The following is a 22,857-nucleotide window of genomic DNA, read 5'->3' as shown; positions in this document are numbered from 1 at the left end:
TGGAAAAATCAAACTGATGGGCCCCTCAAAGGACAATGAAGAAAGATGCAGCATACCTGAGTATGATGTTGTAATGCAGAACATTATTTTACCATTTAGGTAGTAGAACCCTTTAGGCCATGGAAAGCAGAAGTTGCTGCTTACTCTTGCCCCAGACCTCTTTCCTCCTAAATCTAAACAATAGTGAAATGTACTCTTGCATAGCTCAGGCTCCAGCCCTCAGATCATATCTATGGAAAACTCCAAATTCCTTAGAAAGACCCTTATCTGGCTGCTCAGGCTCCAGCCCTCAGATCATATCTCTGGAAGCCTCCATTGTGAGAAACTTTTTCCTTTGTTGCAGGGCATTATCATGTGTAGACAGAGGGAGAGGGGTGTCCTTGACCACTCCAAAAACTCTTCCTCTTGCCAGACTTCAAAGATCCACCCCCTCCCTGTCCTGTATACTCCCTATATAAACCCTAGCTGGACCGCTGATGGCTGCTGCTTGATTTGGATGTGAATACCCCTGGCAGCCGCGCGCTAATATAATAAAGTCCACAATTTAAATTAGTCTGGGTCAACTCGCTAATTTTTCAGTATAACAATGTCTTATATTACCAAGGATGACTTGTACACAGGAAGTAGCATAAAAGAGATCATGGAAGAAATCAGAAAAGGAGGTCAGTCTGGTAGAGAAATTGTCAACAAACATTCATTAAGTACCTTTATGTGTTCAGGTACTCTACTAATTGGGGGTCCAAAGATGAAAACAAAAACAATTTCCGTCTTCTAGGAGTTTACTTTCTATTAAGAGAGAAAATGAAGTCAAATATAAATGTAATTAATCCATTTTTTAAATTAATTTATTTTGATTTATCAACAATCACGTCTATAAGCTTTTGAGTTTTAAATTTTTCTCCCCCTCCTTCCCTTCCTCCTTCCCCAAGACAGCATGAAATCTAATATAGGCTATACATATGTATTTTCTTTTTTAGGCAATTGGGGTTTAAGTGACTTGCCCAAGGTCACACATCTAGTAAGTGTCAAGTGTCTGGTCTGAGGCCGGATTTGAACTCAGGTCCTCCTGACTCCAGGGCCCGTGCTCTATCCACTGCACCTAGCTGCCCCCCATATGCATTCTTATTAAACATATTTTCACATTAGTGATATTGTAAGTAAGAGTTAGAATTAATAGGAGGAACCACCAGAGAGAGGAAACAAAAAATAGAAGGAAAAAGAATAGCAAATAGTATGCTTTGATCTGAATTCAAACTCCATAGTTCTTTCTTTGGATGTGGATAGCATTTTCCATCATGAGGCCTTTGGAGATGTCTTAGATCCTTGTATTGCTGAGAGAGGTTAAGTCTATCAAAGTCAGTCACCACTTAATGTGGCTGTTACTGTGTACAGCGTTCTCCTGGTTCTACTCATTTCACTCAGTATCAAACCATACAAGTCTTTCCAGGTTTATCTGAAGTCTGCCTGTTCATCATTTCTTATAGCACAGTAGTATTCCACTACATTCATATATCACATTCACAGTTATGATAACTATCTGTGTCTTTCTCTTCATCCTTTTTCCTCCCTGTTTATGCTTTTCTTTCTCCTTTTCCCTCCTCACTAATGTTTTGCTTTTGACCACCACCTCCCTCAGTCCCACCTCCCTTCTATTAGCCCCCCTCCTTTTTCTTTCCCCTTTTCCCTCCTACTGCCTATATAGGGCATGTTAGATTTCTATGCCTAACTGATTATGTTATTCCCTTCTTAAGCCAAATCTGATGAGAGTAACTTCAAACAATGCTCATCAACCTCCCTTGTTTCCCTCTGCTGTAATAGGTTTTTGTGCCTTTTCCTGTGATGTAATTTACCCTTGTCTGACTCATCCTTTCCTTTTCTCTCAGTATATTTTCTTAGATCAGATTAATTCACTTACTTGGATCCATTTAACCTACTTGATTAGATTTTTTTCATCATTATATCAAAGTCAATTTATACCCACCCCTTTATGTATACTCCTTTTACATGGTGTAATAACAATACAGTTCTCAAGAGTTACAAGTGTCATCTTCCCTTGTAGGGATGTAAAGAGTTTGTCCTTATCAATAACATGTTGTTGCTTTGTGTCCCTTTTACCTTTTTATGTCTCTCTTAAGTCTTATTTGAAGATCAAATTTTCTTGAGCTCTGGTCTTTTTATCAGGAAGTTGGAAGTCCCCTATTTCATTGAATATCCATCTCCTCCCCTGAAAGATCATGCTCATTTTCTGGGTAGTTGATCCTTGGTTGTAATCCAAGCTCCTTTGCCTTACGGAATATCATATTCCATGCCCTACGGTCTTTTAATGTAGAAGCTGCAAGGTCCTGTGTAATCCTGACTGTGGTTCCATGATATTTAAATTGTTTCTTTCTGGCTGCTTGCAGTATTTTCTCTTTGACCTGGTAATTTTGGAATTTGGCTACTATATTCCTTGGTGTTTTCAATTTGGGATCTCTTTCAGGAGGTGATCAGTGGATTCTTTCTATGGCTATTTTACCCTCTGGTTCTAGGACCTCAGGGCAGTTTTCCTTTATGATTTCCTGAAAGATACTGTCCAGGCTCTTTTTTTCATCATGATTTTCAGGTAGACCAATAATTTTTAAATTGTCTCTCCTGGATCAATTTTCCAGGTCAGTTGTTTTACCAGTGAGGTATTTTACATTTTCATCTATTTTTTTCATTTTTTTGTTTCTGTTTGACTGATTCTTGCTCTCTTTTGGAGTCATTAGCTTCCATTTGCTCAATTCTAATTTTTAACAAATTGTTTTCTTCTATTAGATTTTGTACCTCCTTCCTCATTTGGCCAATTATATTTTTTAGGGACTTCTTTTCTTCAGTGTACTTTTTTTCCAGTTGGCCACTTGTATTTTTTAAGGACTTGTTTTCTACAGTTAATTTTTGTCCTCCCTTTTCCAAGCTATTGACTCTCTCTTGCATACCTCTCATTTCTTTTCCCATTTTTTCTTCTTCCTCTCTCATTTGACTTTTAAAATCCTTTTGAGCTCTTCTAAGAAGGCTTTTTGGGCTTTAGACCAGTTCATATTCCCTTTTGAGGTTCCACATGTGGGTTTGTTGACAGTGTTGTCCTGTTCAGAATTTCTGCCTTGATCTTCACTCTTCCCATAATAAGAATCTATCATATGTTTCTTTTTGCTCATGGTGTTTGCTTATTTCCTGGCCTTTAAAGAGATTGGGGCTCTCCTGCTGGGGAGCAGAGGGCACTGACCCAAGCTTCTTGTGTGGGGAGCCTAGGGCCTGGTCCATGGCTTTGTGTGCTGGGGCCTCCAATGTTGGCAGTTAGAGGCTGTAGGATTCTGGCAGCTTACCTGGTGTTGGGCTGGGAACAGCAATACTGGAACTCTAGGGGTAGGATTGGGTAGTGTGGCTCCTGGAGGTTTCCAGCTCACCTAGGCCTTTCCTTCCTTTTGCTTTCTTCAGCTCTTTTCAGATGCATGTTGTAGGGTGTTTATCCTCGGGGGCCTCTAGGAGCTGCTTCCCTTAGTTTTGCTGAGGCAATGGAAAAATGCCAAGGCACGTGGTGGTTTTCTGAGCTGGTTTTCACTGGTTCCCCACCCACCCATGAGGCACTCATGGTCCAGGTATTGGTGTTTGCCTGCTCTACCACCTGGGCTTCAGGATCTCCTCCTGGTATGCTGAGGTGGGGCTTTCCACTCACTTGTCGAGATGCCTCCCCATTCTATACTGCTCCCCTTCCCCCAGGGTAAGAGGGGCCTTTCCAGTTAATCCCTCAAGCTACCTGGGCTACTGGACTGCTGCACGCCATTTTTCTTCTGGTTCAGCTGTTCCAGGGTTTTTCCTGGGGTGATATTTTCTGGGCTTTCAGGGGTTAATAAGGGAGCGTAAGAGAGACTCACCTCTTACTCTGCCATCTTGGCTCCTCAGGCCAATTTCTCTAATTAATCCATTTTTTAAAAAGCATTTATTAAGCACCTGCTGTGTATCAGGCATAGTGTTAGGTATTAAGAATGCAAAAACAAAAAAATGAAACAATATTACATATCTTGTCTTACATGGTTGATGTGTTGGTTTAATTTGGTTGAACTGGACCTGGAGTCAGGAAGACCTGAAATCAAATTCAGCCTCAGACACTTGCTAGTTCTGTGTCCCTGAGCCAGTCACTTAACAAATATCTCATAGTCTCAGTTTCCTCATCTGTAAAATGGGATAATGTACCTACTTCCCGGGATTGTTGTAATGCATTTTGTAAACCTTAAAACTCTACACAAGTGCAAATTATTATTACTACAAGTGTAGTTGCTCTACGTTGCATAAAGGGGAAGAAGAAAGAGTATATTTGCAAATGAAGGTGATCTTAAAAAATCAATTAAAAATAAAAATAATTTGGTGGTACAAGTAATAATATCCACATTTTCCAGCTGAGGAAAATGAGGTTTCAAAAGGTTAATTGACTTGTCAGGGGTCACACAGCTAATAAGCATTCGATGTGGAATTCAGACCCAGGATTCCTAATGCCAAATCTGTATTGCTCCAAACTTTTTGGGAAAGTAGTGAGCTCATAAGCAATTAATCAAAGGATTGTTAGGTAGCAGAGAGAGCTCAGTTGAGGTTACCTAGCATAAGTTTGTACTGGAGCTACTTTTCTACTAGCGTTGTTGCCTAGAGAGGAAGAATGAAGAAGATAAATGGGGGTAGTTACCCAGGATTGGGGATTAACAGAGCTGGAATGTTGGAAGGACAGGCTCTGAGGGAAGAGGAGACATGGTATAATGGAAATAAGTCTAGACTCAGAATTGGAAGAGCCAGGTTCAAATCAAAATCTGCCACTTTCTACTTGTATAACCCTGGGCAAGTCACTTAACCTATATGAACCTCAGTTACCTTCTTTAAAATCAAGGGGTTGGACTAGATGATAAAAAAAAATTTTGAAATTAAGTACCCCAAAAAGCATTTCTGTTCTCACAGCAGAACACCAAAAATGGAGTCTCTGTGAAACTGTCAGTCTCCATTTCACATTGTTTTTCTTGACTCAATTTATGAACCAGAACTCTATCACTAACAACCTGTGAATTTGGATCCAAAAGTATGTCTCCAGAGCCTTTCTCCATATGCCATTGTGAAGTAGCAGGTGACCCCAGAGATGCCTAGAGTAGGGACAAGTGAGGGAGGGGGGATGGGGATATTCAACAGTATTGAAAAGACTGACAAATGGGGAAAGACAGAGTAGGAAGTGAAGCCAAGCCAGAGGTGACAGAGAAAAGGGAGGAACCAAAAGACCAGAGCTCATAATAAGGATGCAGAGAAGGTTTAGGACATGAAAGAGCAGGAGACTGTGGTCAGAGGATGGGAATTTCAAAATTCTAGATCTTGAAAAGGGAGTCGTTTTGAGTTAGGATGGGGGCTGAGGTATGACTGCTTTAGGGACTGGCTCAAGTAGAGTGAATAGAGTTCATAATTGTCGAAGAAGTCTTCCCAAGATAAGTGATCAAAGTATATGTACAAACATTTTTCAAAAGAAGAAGTGCAAAGTATTCACAGGCACATGAAAAAATGCTCTAAATCACTAATAAGAAGAGAAATGCAAATTAAAACAACCCTGAGATTTAACATATACCCTGCAAATTGGCAAAAATGACAATAGTCAATGTTGGAGGAGCTGTGGAAAAATAGGCACACTAATACATTGTTAGTGGAGCTGTGAAATGGTACAACCTTTTTGGAAAGTAATTTGGAATTGTGCAAATTAAGTGACTGAAGTGTCCATAGCCTTTGAACCAGAGACTTTTACTGAGCTTATACCCCGAGGGTGCCATTGATAAGAAAGAAGACCCATATACTCCAAAATATTTATAGGAGCACTTTTTGGGACCACTAGGAATTGAAAACAAAGTAGATGCCCAATAATTGAGGAATGGCGAAACAAATTGTGGTACATGAATGTAATGGAATATTACTGTGCGGTAAGGAATATAGAGAAACATGGAAAGATATAAATGAACTAATGTAGAGTAAAGTAAGCAGAGCCAGGAAAGCAATGTACACAGTAACTACAATAATGTAACTGGAAAGAACAATGACACACCAAAAAAATGAAAAGTAAATAACAAAATTATAAAGATGAAGTGAGACTCCAATGAAGAGAAATGAGAAGACATCCCCCACCCATCCCTTTGTGGAGGTAAGAGGTCCACAGGTGTTACATGTTGCACATGTTTTCAGACTTTTCTGATGTATCCATCAGTGGTGCTAATTTTTTTTTCTTTCTAAAAAAATACTATATGTCATATGGGATGGCTTACTGGAAGTGGGGAGGAATATATGGGATATTATGGAGATATAAGAAACAGAAAATGTCAATAAAAACTTATTTTTTAAAAAGAGTTTAGAAAGTTAAGAGCTATGAGTTCAGAATGTTACAAAGGATTATCTATGTGAATACTGAACTTATTTTTAAATGATATTTTTTTTCCCAACTACATGTAAAGAAAATTTTTGGCATTCAGTTTTTAAAAATTTTGAGTTCCAGATTTTCTTCCTCCCTCCCTCCCTTCCCACCTCCCTGAGATGTTAAGCAATTTGATATAGGTTATATATGTGTTATCATATAAAACATTTCCATATTAGAATACTGGACTTATTAAAAATTATTCTAAATGAGTTTCTAAAGTCACCGAAGATAGTGTCCTCAGAGGACGCATATGACAGCAATATGGATTTGGGGAAATGTTGGTAATAATTGGATAGAATGAGCTTCAACAAAGAACAAGTTGTTGAGTGGTGATGGTGGCAAAGTAGGAGCCTGAAGGTAGTTCTGGAGAGCAAAGGAAGTTGCCAGCTTATTGGAGGCAATGTGATACAATGGAAAGAGTGATATTCATGTAGGCCTAAAATTTGGGTTTGAAATCTCAGCTCTGCCACTTACTAGCTCCGTGACCTTGGCAAATAGCTTCACGTCTCTAGCCTTTAATATCCTCATCTAGAGTTAACTACAGATTTGCTGCTGGCCCAGGCACCCCTCAGTTCTGGGTTTGTAATTGTAAACCAAGTTCAGAGTAGGGGATGGAAGAGGCAGGGCTGATCTCTAAAGGGAGAGGTTGGCCTTTTTTTGTTCTTCTCAAACTTTGGCTCTTTATATTCCCGCCCCAGAGTCTACAAGAGAATCACTTAAAACTTAGGTTTGGCTCTTTTACCTCTCCAATAAGGGGAATCATTGTTTGTCTCTTGTTTTTGAAAAGGACCAATTTTTTTTCTTTTTGGTTTTGGCTAGGCAGTGGGGTTAAGTGACTTGCCCAGGGTCACACAGCTAGTAAGTGTTATGTGTCTGAGGCTGGATTTGAACTCAGGTCCTCCTGAATCCAGGGCCGATGCTCCATCCACTGTGCCACCTAGCTGCCCCCAAGAGGACCAATGTTTTCATGAGTGACATCTTGACTTTCATGAATTGGATTTGAGGCAGATTTGAGTCATCACCTCTTTCTTTTTGAGTCATCCAAGTCCAATGGCGGACAAAAGTCAAAACAATTGGTGATGGCCCAGGATGCAGTGGATGACCTTGGTCTCTTCCATGTCTGACCCAGCTCTAAGCACTCCACAGTGCCTGCTTCAGCTGCCTTCGTGGCTGTTGGAACAAATTTTTCTCATCTACCCATTCTTCTGGGGAAAGTCTTCACATGCTTGCAGTAGACATCCTCCTAACGCACCTAACTCAATGTATAATATAGGCTAAGTATAGGACAGCTATTTATTTCTTCCATATGAAAGAAATTCTTCAAACATAAAAGCTTCACAAGTACATGTTGATGAAGACTTAAACATTAAGTAGCATATTATAACTATAATTCAACCCTTTTTTCCTTGCCCCCCCCATCATACTCAAAATATCAACACATGAAATGGGCCTGTTAGCTCTGGGTATCTGAACAGCTGCCTCAAATTCTGTGTTCTAGCAAGCCAGGCCAGGAGTTGTTGTAACCTGTCTTCTTCTCAATCAGAGATAGTTTTCTCCAAAAAGGGCTATAGAAGCCAAAGAACAATGACTCCTTTTAAAATCTCCTATGTGGGAGGGGCAGCTAGGTGGCGCAGTGGATAGAGCATTGACCCTGAAGTCAGGAGGAACTGAGTTCGAATTCGGCCTCAGACACATAGCACTCCCTAGCTGTGTGACTCTGGGCAGGTCACTTAATCCCAATTGCCCTCACCAAAAAAATAAATAAATAAATAAATTGAATCTCCTATGTGGGCAGCTCTTCTTGGCCCAGTGGTCAACCCTTTCTGCTGTAGCCTCCCCCATATTCCTAATGGGATGAGGGAGAGTGAGGAAATGTAGTCTATAAAAGCCTATTGTGTATGCCTTTTTTGGGGGGCTCATGAGAAAGTTCCAGAGTCACTAGAGGGGTTCCAGCTCCAAGGAGAGTACATATAGCACTGGAAGGGGCCCAATTCAGATATGCTCTGTGGCGTTTGCTCTAGTCAAAGACAATGGGGGGGTGCAGTTCTACTGATTATGTGTAGATTAGACTTGATGACCTCTAAATTGCCTTCTACATGTAAATCTATGAGGGTTTTTTTGCATTTAAAAATTTTATTTATTTTTAACATTCTTTTCTTTTTAAATTTTGAGTTCCAAATTCTCTCCCTCCCTCTTACCTCCTCCAATACACACTGAGAAGACAAGCAATAAGATATCAATTATACGTATGAAATAATACAAACTATATTTCTACATTAACCATATTTTTTTTTAAAAGCAAGAAAAATAAAATGAGAAAATAATATTTCTGTTTGCCCTCAGAATTCATCAGTTTTCTGTCTGGAGGCAGATAGCATTTTTTCATCATGGGTCTTTGGAATTGTCTTAGATATTTGTATTGATCAGAGTAACCAAGTCTTAGACAGTTGATCATCATTACAACATTGCTGTTACTGTGCACAGTGATCTCCCAGTTCTTCTCACTTCATTTTGCATCAGTTTATGTGGTCTTACCATGTTTTTCTGAAACTATCTCCCTCCTCATTTCTTATAGCACAATAGTTTTCCATCACAATCACATGCGACAACTTGTTCAGCCATTCTCTAATTGATGGGCATCCCCTTGATTTCTAATTCTTTGTCAGCACAAAAAGAGTTGCCATAAATATTTTTGTCCTTTTTGTCTATAGAGGTCCTTTTCCTTTTTCTTTAACTTCTTTGGAATACAGGCCTTGTAGGGCTATTGCTGGATCAAAGGGTATGCACAGTTTTATAGCCCTTTGGGCTTGGACCATTTCCTACTCTACCAGCAATTCATTAGTGTACTTATCTTTCCCTCATCCTGTCCAGCATTTGTCATTTCTGTTAGGTGTGAGGGGGTATCTCAGAGTTGTTTTAATTTACATTTCTCTAATCAATAGTGATTTAGAACATTTTAAAATATAGCATTGATTTATTCTTCTGAAAGTTTCTTGTTCATATCCTTTGACCATTTATCAATTGGGGAATGGTTCTTAACTTTTATAAATTGAATTTAATTCTGTCCTCAATAGTAATTTGAGAAATGACATCTTTATCAGAGAAACTTGCTGTAAAACTTTTTGATATTATTTCACTGTCTATGGTACTTTTTAGTAAAATTTAGTTTTGCTGATTATCTCTTTTAATTAGATCTATTTTTGCTTTTGCTTTGTCTGAGATTGTAATTGCTACCCCTGCCTTTTTTTACTTTAGCTGAAGCATACTAGATTCTGCTCCAGCCCTTTATTTTAACACTATGTATGTCTTTCTGTTTCAAGTGTGTCCCTTGTAAACAACATATTGTTAGATTCTGGTTTCTTATCCATTCTTGTATCTGCTTCCATTTTATGGGTGAGCTCATCCCATTCACATTCATAGTTATGATTACTATGTATTTCCCTTCATCCCATTATCTTCTTTTTCCTACCCCCTTTTTATTCTGTCTTTCCTCAGAAGTCTATTTTGCTTCTAATCACTGCCTCCCTTAATCCGACTTCCTTTTTATCATCCCCCACTTTTTCTTGTTCCCTTCCCCTCCTATTTCCCTATTGGGTAAGTTACATTTCTATACACAACTGAGTGTATGTGTATGGGTGTGTGTGTATCTATATCTATATCTATATCTATATCTATATCTATATCTATATCTATATCTATATCTATATCTATATCTATATCTATATATCTATCTATATCTATTCCAATTCCAGTGAGAATGAGGTTGAGACATTGCTTGCCATTCCTCATTTCCCTCTCAATTGTAAAAGGTCTTCCTTGCATGCCTCTTTTATGCAAGAAAGTTTTCCCTATTGTGCTTCTCCCTTCCCCCTTCTCTCAGTGCCACCTTCTTTCTTCCCACTTCATTCCCTGAGGTCATTCCAACATCATCAATTCACACTCATGCCCTCTGTCTATGTAAACTCCTTTTAACTGCCCTAATAATGATGAAGTTCTTAGGAGTTATATGTATCATCTTCGTATATAGAAATGTAAATAGTTTAACTTTATTGAGTTCCTTATGATTACTGTTTCCTGTTTAATTTTTTATGTTTCTCTTGAGTCTTCGGTTTGCTTGTTGAATTATCTATTCAGCTTTGGTCTTTTTATTAGGAATGCTTGAAATTTCTTGATTTCATGAAATATCCATACTCAGTTTTGCTGGGTAGGTGATTCTTGGTTGTAAATTAACCCCTTTGCCTTCCAAAATATCATAATCCAGCACTCAGCTGTACTGTGGAAGCTGCTAAATCTTGTATGATCCTGAATGTATCTTAACAATATTTGAATTGTTTCTTTGTGGCTGCTTAAAGTATTTTCTCTTTGACCTGGGAACTCTGGAATTTAGCTGTAATATTATTGGGATTTTTCTATTTGGGATCTCTTTCAGTAGGTGATCAGTGGATTCTTTCTATTTCTATTTTACCGTATGCATCTAAGATATCAGGGCAGTTTTCTTTGATAATTTCTTGAAATGTTATGTCTAGGCCCTTTCTTTGATTATAGTTTTCGGGTAATCCAATACTTCTTAAATAATTTCTCTTCAATCTATTTTCCAGGTCAGTTGTTTTTCTGATGGGATATTTCACATTTTCTTCTATTTTTTTTTCAGGGGCAGCTAGGTGGCGCAGTGGTTAGAGCTCTGGCCTTGGAGTCAGGAGGACCTGAGTTCAAATCCAGCCTCAGACACATAACACTCACTAGCTGTGTGACCCTGGGCAAGTCACTTAACCCCCATTGCCTCATCAAAAAAAAAAAGAAAAAGAAAATGAATTATCTATTTTTTCCACTCTTTTGACTTTGATTTATTGTTTCTTGATGTCTCATGGAATCATTAACTTCTACCTGCCCAGTTCTAACTTTGAAGGAGTTCTTTTCTTCAGTAAATTTTTGTGCCTCTTTTACCAAGCTATTAATTCTTTCTCTCTCTTTTTTTTCTTTTTTGCGAGGCAATCGGGGTTAGGTGACTTGCCCAGAGTCACACAGCTAACAAATGTCAAGTATCCTAGATTTGAACCCAGGTCCTCCTGACTCCAAGGCTCTATCTACTGCGCCACCTGTCTGCCTCATGTTAATTCTCTTTTCATAACTTTCTTGCATTACTCTCTTTTCCCAATTTTTCCTCTACCACTCTTTTCTCTTTCTTTTACTCTTCCAGGAATTCTTGTTGGGCTTGGGTCCATTGAGCATTTTTCTTTGGTGGTGGTGGGGTGCTTTTTTTGGTAGCTGTTTTTACTTTGTTATTTTCTTTTGAGTTTATATCTTGATCTTCCCTGCCACTGTAACTGTTTTTTGTGGTCAGTTTGTTGTTGTTTGTTCATTTTTCCAGCCCATTTCTTGACCTTGAACTTTATGTTAAAGTTGAGCTCTGCTCACCTTGGGGTAAGGAGCACTGTCCCAAGATTTAGGCTTTTTTGTGCTGCTGTTTTCAGAGCTAGTTCTAAGGGGGTTGCAAGTTTTTGGTGCTTCCAAGGTGGTGTGATCCTGGGAGAGATAGAGTCACTGCTCTCCTGGTCTGCCCTCTAGTCCTTGCCAAGGAAGAGCCCCTGCTCCCCGGCAGCTTCATGCCCTAGTGCTGCTGACTGCTTTGTTACTGTGACCAGGGCCCCTGCTCCCTTGTGACTGAGCACCAGTGCTCTTCTCTAGGCTAGCACTGCAATCTAGAACAGCAACAGAATGGCCACTCAGCACCAGTTGTACCTAGTGCCAGCAAAGGGTCTGTTGTAATGTCTTTCTGAGCAGTTGTGCAAGAGTTCTGAAGCTGTTGCTGCAGCTGCTGTTGCCACTGAGAAATGTGTGGGCTCCAGACAGACCTCAACCCCAGTGTTAACGGAATTTTCCTGCCTTCCTCTTAAGTTTTCTTAGGCCAGAAAACCATCCCACCCTGACTTTTTGTTGGCTCTGGCACTCCAAAATTTGACTTGAGGTGTTGTTTTAAAATTATTTAGAGGGGAATGTTGGGAGAGTTCAGCAGGGTGGCTGCCTCTAATCTACCATGTTCTAAATCTGTGATCTTAAGAGCCTATGACTAGAATTAGCAAGGAAAGAAATCTTCTCAGTAGAAAGTCTCATTCTGGTTAATGCAGGAAGATGGAATTATATATTAAGAAAAGGTTGAGCATCTTTCACTGTATATCAAGAGTGATACCATAAGCAAATTAGGAGAGCAATGAATAGTTTACCTTTCATATCTATGGAGAAGGGAAGAATTTATGACCATAGAAAAGATAGAGAACATTATGAAAGGCAAAATGGATAATTTTGATTACATTAAATTAAAAAGTTTTTGCACAAAGTTTGTTTGCAACCAAGTTTAGAAGGGAAGCAAAAAGCTGGGAAACAATTTTTACAGCCAATGTCTCTGATAAAGTCCTCATCTCTCAAACATATAGAGAACTGAGTCAAATTTATAAGGATACAAGTCATTCCCAATTGATAAATGGTCAAAGGATACAAACAGGCAGATGTAGATGTAGAAATGTAGAAATCAACACTATCTATAGTTGTATGAAAAAACACTCTAAATCACTATTGATTAGAGAAATGCAAATTAAAACAACTCTGAGGTACCATCTCATACCTATCAGATTGGCTAATATGACAAAAAAGGATAATGATAAATGTCAGAAATGATGTGGGAAAATTGGGACACTAATTCATTGTTGGTGGAGTTGTAAACTGATCCAACCATTCTGGAGAACAATTTGGAATATACCCAAAGGGCATATTCCCTTTTTTCTGTGCATACCCTTTGACCCAGCAATAGCACTCCTAGGGCTGTATCCCAAAGAGATCATAAAAATGGGAAAAGGACCCACATGTGCAAAAATATTTATAGCAGTTCTTTTTGTGGTGACAAAGAATTGGACACTGAGGGGATGATCAATTGGGGAATGTCTGAACAAGTTGTGGTATATGAATGTAATAGAATACTATTGTGCTATGAGAAATGATGAGCAAGCTGACTTCAGAAAAACCTGGAAAGACTTGTATGGTCTGATGCTGAGTGAAGAGAGCAGAACCAGAAGAACATTGTACACAGTAACAGCCACGTTGTGCAATGAGTAACTTTGATAGACTTAACCCTTCCCAGCAATGCAAGGATCTAAGACATCTCCAAAAGTCTCATGATGGAAAATGCTATACACATCCAAAGAAAGAACTATGGAGTTTGAATGCAAATCAAAACATACTATTTGCTCTTTTTTTTTCTGTTTTGTTTTGTTTCTTCTTTCTTGTTCCTCCTATGGGTTCTAATTCTTCTTTACAACATGACTAATGTGAAAATATATGTAATAGGAATGTGTATGTATAGTCTGTATCAGATTGCATGCCATCTTGGGGAGGGAACTAAGGAGGGAGGGGGAGAAAATTTAAAACTCAAAAGTTTGTGGAAGTGAATGCTGAAAACTGAAAATAAATTAATTAAAAAAAAGAAAGAAATGATGAGCAGGCGGATTTCAGAAAAACTTGGAAAAACTTACATGAACTGGTGCTGAGTGAAATGAGCAGAACCAAGAGGACATTGTACACAGTAACAGCCACATTGTACAATGACCAAGTTTGATAGACTTGGCTCTTCTCAGCAGTGCAATGATCTAAGACAATTCCAAAAGACTCACGATGGAAAATGCTGTCCACATCCAGAAAAAGAACTATGGAGTCTGAATGCAGATGAAAGCATACTATTTTCTTTTTTTTTTCTTTCTCAAGGTTTTTCCCTTTTGTTCTGATTCTTCTTTTACAATATGACTAATATGGAAATATGTTTAATATGATTGTACATATATAGCCTATATTAAATTGCGTGCTGTCTTGGGGAGGTGGGAGGGGAGGGGGAGGAGAAACATCTGGAACTCAAAATCTTATAAAAGTAAATGTTGAAAACTAAAAATAAATTTTAAAAATGTAAAAAAAAAAAAGGACGAGGTTGAGGATGATGAATTTGTTTACAATAGAAAGCGAGAACCAAAGAGCACATCGGAAGCCTGAGCTGGATAGGGTTGACGGTATGCAAGGCAGTAGCAGCGGAAAGGAGTTTCTGACCATTTGTCATGAAAGGAGGGAGCTGGTTTCAGTAGGATGAACACTGGTCCTAGACAGAGGACCTGGATTCTAATTCTACCTTTGATGCTTACTACCTGTATGACCTTGGGTAAATCAATTAACCTCCCTTGCCTTCCATTTCCTCATTTATAAAATGAGTGGTTACCTTCCAGTTCTAAATCTGTAATCTTGCATAAATGACAGGGATTAGAGGAAGAGGAGGTAAGAAGCATCCTGGTATCGTAAAAAGAGTTCTATTTGGAGTCAAAGGTCTTGGGTTCAAATGCTAGCTCCACCTCATATTAGCTGTGTGACCCTGGATAAGTCATTTAACTTCTGTGTGCTTCAATTTTCTCTTCTTTAAAATGAGGAATTTGGATTAGATAACTTCTGAATTCTCTTCCAGCTCTTAATCATAGTTCCTTCTGTCCTAAGCAATTTGGAGGGACAAGTGGCCCTAAGGAATACAGTCATACCTTGGAGATACTGCAGGTTTGGTTCCATACCACTGCAGTAAAATAAATATTGCAATAAAGTGAGTCACATGAATTTTTTTGTTTCCTAGTGTATATAAAAGTTATCTTTTATACTATATAGTAGTGTATTGAGTGTGCAATAGTATTATGTCCAAAAAAATCTATGTATATACCTTAGTTAAAAAATACTTTATTGCTAAAAAATGCTAACCCTCATCTGAACCTTCAGTGAGTCATAATCTTTTTGCTGGTGGAGGGTCTTGCCTCAATGTTAATGGCTGCTGACTGATCAGGATGGTGGTTGCTGAAGGCTGGGATAGCTGTGGCAATTTCTTAAAATAAGACAGCAATGAAGTTTGCCATATTGACTGATTCTTCCTTTTACTTGAACACTTAGAGGCCATCATAGAGTATTAATTGGACTAATTTCAGTATTGTTCTGTCTCAGGAAATAACGAGGCCTGAGGAAAGGGAGAGAGATGGGGAATGGCCTGTTGGTGGAGCAGTCAGAACACACACAACATTTATTGTTTGAGTTCTCTGTCCTCTATGGGCACCGTTCATGGAGCCCAAAACAATTACAATAGTAACACCAAAGATCACTGATCACAGATCACCATAACATATACAATAATAATTAAAAGTGTGAAATATTATGAGAATTACCAAAATGTGACACAGAGACATGATGTGAGCACATGCTGTCGGAAAAATGGCACCAATAGACCAGTGTCATGCAGTGTTGCCCATACCTCCAATGTGTAACAAATGCAATATCTGTGTAGCGAAACTCCATAAAATGAGGTGTGCCTGTACAGAATTGGCAGAGTGAATTCAAAGAAGAACTTGTAAGAATTAATTAACTCAAAGATTCCAGCTAGAGTTGGTATGATAGTGTCCCTGGTGAACTCTCCCAGGAAGTTGGAACGAGCCTCCTTTTGGTCCCATGACGTTCCATAGGTATCACAGGACACTAGACTTAGAGCTGGGAGCAAACTCAGAAGCCATTTAGTCCGATCCCTTTATTTAGCAGATGAAGAAATGGTGGCCCAGAAAGATTAAGGGACTGGCTCAGAGATCAGTGTAGGGTAGGATTCAAACCCAGGTCTTCCTGGCTTTAAGTCCAGCATTCAATCTGCTATGCCAAGCTGCCTGCTAACAGGGGACGGGACTGGGATTTAATCATTTAAATCCTCTAAAATAAAGTTCACTTGGAGAATTTATAATTTATTGCTTGAATAAACAATGATTTCAAATATAATGCACAAAACAACATCATTTTAGGAGCCATTCTAGTTATACATAATATATTTTCATGTTCTTTTACTTAACAAAATGACTTGACATCTGTAAAGGGTGCTAAAAAATAAGTATTTCATATATTTCATAGCCCTTGAGCCCTGAAATCTTTACTTTTGCCAGGAGAAATCTGGTAATTTTACAGCACTAATCAGGAGATGGAAAAAGACCCTCAGCTGGCATGGATTGGCTGCCCCCAAACCCTAGTAAACTAAGAGGTTTACATTATTAGTGTTCACAGTGAGTGCTTGGACTAGCTTCGCTAAAGGCTGGCCATCAGCCCAGACTTAATATTCTCAGCCCCAGATTCTGGATACTCGGGACCAACCAAAGAGAATAGCTGTGTCTTACGCTGTAGTAGCTGGCCAGTGCTGACTTGAGCTCCATACCTTCTAAACTGTTGCAGGCAGGAAGAGAACAAGCAGCTTTGGAGCTTCCCTCTTGGCAGAAACATTTATTTACATCAACCCATATCATCTCTTGGCTGCCTTCACATCCTGCCACAGTCCTCTGGTCTCATGTTCAATTCAATTCAACAAACATTATTAAATACCTAATATATGAAAGGCACTGGGGACATACAGACACACATGCATACTTACAGCACGTACAGATATTCCCTGCCTGCTTTCAGCCAGCTGCAGATGTGACTCAGCATTTGGTCACTGGCTGATTTGGGCTATGTGGTGACCCAAGTATGTGGAGTTTTGGTCTGCTGTGGTTAACCCTGACCACAGGGTTATGATGACCTTAGGTCATCATTCTAGCTCTGTGAGGGAGGAGAGGAGGAAGGTAAGGGAGGGCTGCAAAAATGGTGTCATAAGGGAATGGTGTCAAAATTGGTTAGCTGGCAGCCTCTGTGTGTGTGTGGCACACATACGCCACCATACTAAAATGAGATCAAAATAGTTCCTGCCCTCAAGGAGTCTGTATTTTACAGAACTGTGGTGTGGGAGAGGGCTAGAACACATACAAAGATCAGTAAATGCAAGTTAAGATGAGGATGGAGAAAGTACTCACATTTGACGGGAGGGGGTAAATCAGGGACAGCCCCCTGGAGGAAGTGTCAGCTGAAGGAATGAAGGTGACTTCCTTGAAGGAAGGTAAGGATTCTGAGAATCCAAGTTGGTTAAAAAAAAGTACACACCAGGCATGAGAGACAACTTGTGTGACTTTATGAGGGTTAGAGTTCAAGTTCAAGAAGTAGCTATTAGTCCAGATGGGCTGGAACATAGGATATGGGAGGGGGAATAATATGAAAAGAATGCTGGAAAGGTAGGCTCCAGCCAGATAGTGAAGGGCCTTAAGCACTAGGCTGAGGAATATGTAGTTGATCCTAAAGGCCATAGGCATCATTGAAGGTTTTTAACTGTCCAAGCCTATAATTTGGGAAGATTATTTTAGCAGATTGAAGAGTTCAGAGTTTAGGTTCAGGAAGAGCAGTTAGGGGCTATTGTAATAGTCCAGGTGAGTGGTGATAAGAGTCTGCATGAAGGGAATCATGTGGAGTGAAGGGGAACAGATGCTAGATACATCAAGGGGGGAATAATTGACAAGACTTGGTCAATGGTGAGATGTGAGGGAGAGGGAAGAACTGTGGCTCAGGGGCTGCAGACCTCATGATTGGCAGGATGGTAGTACCTTTGACGGAAACTGAAGGGGTGACCGTCAGTTAGAGAATGGCTGGACAAATCATGGCATATAAATGTGATGGAATGCTATCATTCTGTAAGAAATAATGAAAAGGATTCATGATTTCTTCATCTTGAGAGGTGGGCAGAACTAGAACAATTTATCCAGTGACAACAATATGGTAAAGATAAGCAACTTTGAAAGAATTAGGAACTCTTATCAGTGTAAAAGCCAACTATAATTTCAGAGGACTAATGATGAAAAGGCCACCCACCTCCTAAGAGAGAAGTGAAAGACTCAGTGCAAAGATTTTTGTTTTTACCCATGTGGCCAATGCAGAAATTTGTTTTGCTTGACTATGCATGTTTGCAGCAGTGGTTTTGTATTTCTTTCTTTCTTAATTGGGGGTAGAGTGGGAAGGAGATAAAATAGATTTTTGCTGATCAAAAAAAATTTAATTAGAAAGCAAAATAAAAAAGTGGAAAAAATAGAGTAGTTTGGAGGAAGGGCAGGATGTAGGGGAAATGATAATAAGATCCACTTTGGGCCATGTTGAGTTTGAGATGCCAACAGATACATCATGGTTGAATTGACACTTCAGTTGTTAAAAGTCACTAGGAAATGTTACTTTATTTCCAGTTGATTATATGATACTTGAAATTCCCTTGTGCCAGCCTCAGGAACTTATTGCCAGAAAGAATTATTTGGGCTGCTAGAGTTTTGAGGAATCCAGAATATTAAATGGAATGGAATAAGCCTTTATTTTCATAGGACCTATTATGTGCCAGGCACTATGCTAAGGATCTTTACAAATATGATCTCATTTAATCCTCACAACAACCCTGAGGGTAGGTGCTATTATTATCATCCCCATTTTACAATTGAGAAAACTGAGGTAAACAGAGGTTAAGTGACTTAGCCAGGGTTATACAGGTAGGGTCTGAGACCAGGTTTGAATTCAGGTCTTCCTGACTCTAAACCAAGGAATCTACCTACTGTACTACCTACCTGCTTAGCTAGAAGAAATTAGGTGGATTTGCTGGTATATGATCCCTTACAATTTCTTCTAGTTTTTCAGTCTTTTGATTTTATTTTAATATTCCTTTTTGTCTCATTGAGTCATAATTTTTTTCTAATTTTCTGGCCCATTCTAATTTTCAGGGAATTCAGTTTGTGAGTAACATTTATCACCAAACGTTCCAAGCTATTATTTCTCATTATTTTTTCCTTACTTGCTGTCTTTTTTTTCAATGTTACATTTTGTATCTCTTGTTCTATTTTTTCCTGGTACTCTTATTGTCCTTGTAGCTAGGTGATTCTTTTCTTTTCTTTTCTGTTCTATTTGGTTTTAATGTGAAGTTATTCTTTTCTCCTGCGTTTACCACTTGGACTTCTCTTATTAGAAGGTTTTTCTTCATTGTGTTCTACATTCTCTTCTGTTTACTTGTATTTCCACCCTCAGTTTCTGGATTGGGCCTTTGTGTTTGGGTCAGATTCTGCTACTCCATACTCATTCATGGTTCGGATAGATCCTGTTTGGTCCTGGATACAATGGCTAAGACTAGGCCTCATTTCCTTCAGGAATTCCTAGGTTTCAGTTGGCTCTCCTGGTAGCTGGGCTTAGATTTTGACTGTGGCTCTTCTGTCTCTGTCTCCTTGAACAGTTTTGAATGAAGAGTTGGCTCTGTCTCTTGAAGTGATCCTTGTGGGCCCCAACCAGATATTAACTGTACTGGCAGCAAGACTCCTGTAAGATCCCAAAGCTGGTGCTTTGCTTGCCAGTTACTGCCCCTGGTCCTTTCTCTTACTATATTTCCTCTGGTTTGGGCATGGTCTGCCTAGACATTGGGTTGCCCAGGTGATGTTCTGACTTTGTTTCCTGCTGTGTTTCAGATTGGACTTCCTGGTCTTTTGGGTTGGACATGGCCTATCTAGGTTCTGATCTGTTTCCTGTGGTGGCTTAGGCATTGGCCCTGCAGGTGCTGGTCTGGCCTTGTCTTGTATATGGAGGAGTTTATAGCTATTTCTCTTTAGTTTTTTTTTCTAATTACTATTGCTTCTGTTGCATTTTTAAATCTTAACTTCTGCTCTTGGCTCTTCTAGATCCTAATGCACTGTCACCTTCCACAATTCCCATAGGTAGGTTTGAAATTTGTGGTGACCATGGTGCAACTATCTGGGGCAAAATCTGCTCTGTTAAATGTACTGCTTCTTAGATTAGCAGAACTAGGAAACAAAAACTTTGATGAGTAGTCCAACCCCTTCATTTTTTCAGAGAAGGCAACTGAGGCACAGAATAGTAAATGAACTTGCCAAAGATCACATAGTAACAGGGCAGGAACTGGTAACTAGGTCTTCTGATTTCCAACCTAGTACTTCTCTGCCACATTGACATCAGAAAATTCTGATTCTCTAGACAGGGCTTCTTAAACTTTTTTTACTCCTGGTTTCTGCAGCATTCATTGGCATTGCATGGCCTGAGGGCATGCGCAGTGCTTAGGAGCTAACCTCTGAAGCTGTGGACCAAAGACCTTCAACTTTTATTCATTTTATCCTCAGAGCTTAGCACAGTACCTGGCCATGCTAAATTAAATGCCTGGTGGGCGGAATAAAAGCAATACTTGCTTGAGCTCTCCTCCAAACCTCTCCAAATACCTGTAAAAAATGACTCTAAACAAATTCTAGAGCAGCAGAACCCACAAAAAGACAGAGTGAAACAAATTTCCAGTCCAAGACAACCTGGAGGGTCGACAGGAAGGGTCTGTTGCACTGGACTGAGAGAGGTGCACAGTACAGCGAAAGTGCCCCAGCGAACCCAGAGCAGGCTTCAGGGGATTGAATTGCAGGTAGCTGTGGCGGTTTCTAGACCTCTCAAACAAATGCCAAAGACAACTTAGAAGGTCAATGGGAAAGGTCTGTCAGATCTGAGTGAGAGAGGAGGAGCACTTTCCAACCCTGGCCCCAGCACAGCCCCAGGGCAGCGGTAGCAGCAGAGGTGGCTGCTTTCAGAGCTCTCAGCCCACAGACATAAGGGGATCAAACAACTGATCAGAAGGAGATCACAGGGGTCTCTTTGCTGGCACTGCGGCAGCATTCTGTTGCTTTGCCCATACTTAGATCTAGGTCACAGTCCTGGGTAGCAGTCCTTGGGTGAGGTGGAGCATTAGCATAGCAGGGCTTGTGGCAGCAGTACAGAGAGAATCCTCCTTACATTTCCAGGGCAGAAAAGAGTGCTTGTGGTCACATACAGGCCAGGAGAGGAGTAAACACCTTTCCTTAGATCATAGCACCTTGGAAGAACTGAGAACTTACAGATCCCTAGAATTATCTCTAAAAACAGTTGCACAATACCCCTGAAACTTGGGACAGCTTGCTTTCTACCCTGGAAGCAGAGCCGTACCTTAATGAAGAGTTAAAAAGTCAAATAATTGTCTGGGAAAATGAACAAACAGGGCAGCTAGATAGCACAGTGGATAGAGCACCGGCCCTGGACTCAGGAGGACCTGAGTTCAAATCCAGACTCAGACACATAACACATACTAGCAGTGTGACCCTGGGCAAGTCACTTAACCCCATTGCCTAGCCAAAAGACAAAAAAAAAAAAAGAAAAGAAAAGAAAATGAACAAACAGCCAAAACAAACAAACAAACTAAAAACCAACCTTAGACTATAGAAACATACTTTGACAAGGAAGATCAAAACATACACTCAGAAGAAGACATCAAAGTAAAAGCTCCTACATCCAAAGCCTCTAAGAAAAATGTGACTTGGTCTCAGGTTATACAGGATCTCAAAAAGGATTTTGAGAAGCAAGTAAGAGAAGTAGAGGAAAAACTGGGAAGAGAAATGATAGTGATGCAAGAAAATCATGAAAAACAAGTCAACAGCTTGTTAAAGGAGAACAAAATTAAAATACTGAAGAAAATAACATCTTAAAAAATAGACTAACCCAAATGGCAAAAGAGGTCCAAAAAGCCAGTGAGGAGAAGAATGCCTTCAAAAGCAGAATTGGCCAAATGGAAAAGGAGTCCAAAAGCTCACTGAAGAAAATAATTCCTTAAAAATTAGAATGGAGCAAATGGAAGCTAATAACTCTATGAGAAAACAAGAAATTATAAAACAAAACCAAAAGAATGAAAAAAATAGAAGGCAATATGAAATATCTCATTGGAAAAACAATTGACCTAGAAACTAGATCCAGGAGAGATAATTTTAAAATTATTGGACATGATCAAAAAAAGAGCCCAGACATCATTTTCAAGAAATTATCAAGGAAAACTGCCCTCATATTCTAGAACCAGAGGGCAAAATAGAAATTGAAAGAATCCACCAATCACCTCCTGAAAGAGATCCCAAAAGGAAAACTCCCAGGAATATTATAACCAAATTCCAGAGTTCCCAAGTCAAGGAGAAAAGCAAGCAGCCAAAAAGAAATAATTCAAGTATTGTGGAAACACAATCAGGATAACACAAGATTTAGCAGCTTCTATATTAAGGGACTGGAGGGCTTGGAATATGACATTCTAGAGGGCAAAGGAAATAGGATTACAACCAAGAATCACCTACCCACAAAACTGAGTATAATCCTTCAGGGGGAAAAATGGATATTCTTTGGGATATGCACAATTTTATAGCCCTTTGGGCATTGCTCTCCAAAATGGTTGGATCAGTTCATAACTCTACCAACAATGCATTAGTGTTCCAATTTTCCCATATCTTCTCCAACATTTATCATTGTCCTGTTTTGTCATGTTAGCCAATCTGATAGGTGTGATGTGGTACCTCAGAGTTGTTTTGATTTGCATTTGTCTAATCAATAGTGATTTACAGCGTTTTTTCATATGATTATAGATGGCTTTAATTTCTTCCTCTGAAAACTGTCTGTTCGTATCCTTTGACCACTTATCAATTGGGGAATGA

The sequence above is a fragment of the Phascolarctos cinereus genome, unplaced genomic scaffold (genome assembly GCF_003287225.1).
Source record: "Phascolarctos cinereus isolate Bilbo 61053 unplaced genomic scaffold, phaCin_HiC Scaffold_5;HRSCAF=322, whole genome shotgun sequence".
Lineage (NCBI taxonomy): Eukaryota > Metazoa > Chordata > Mammalia > Diprotodontia > Phascolarctidae > Phascolarctos > Phascolarctos cinereus.
This window is presented reverse-complemented; position numbering follows the sequence as displayed.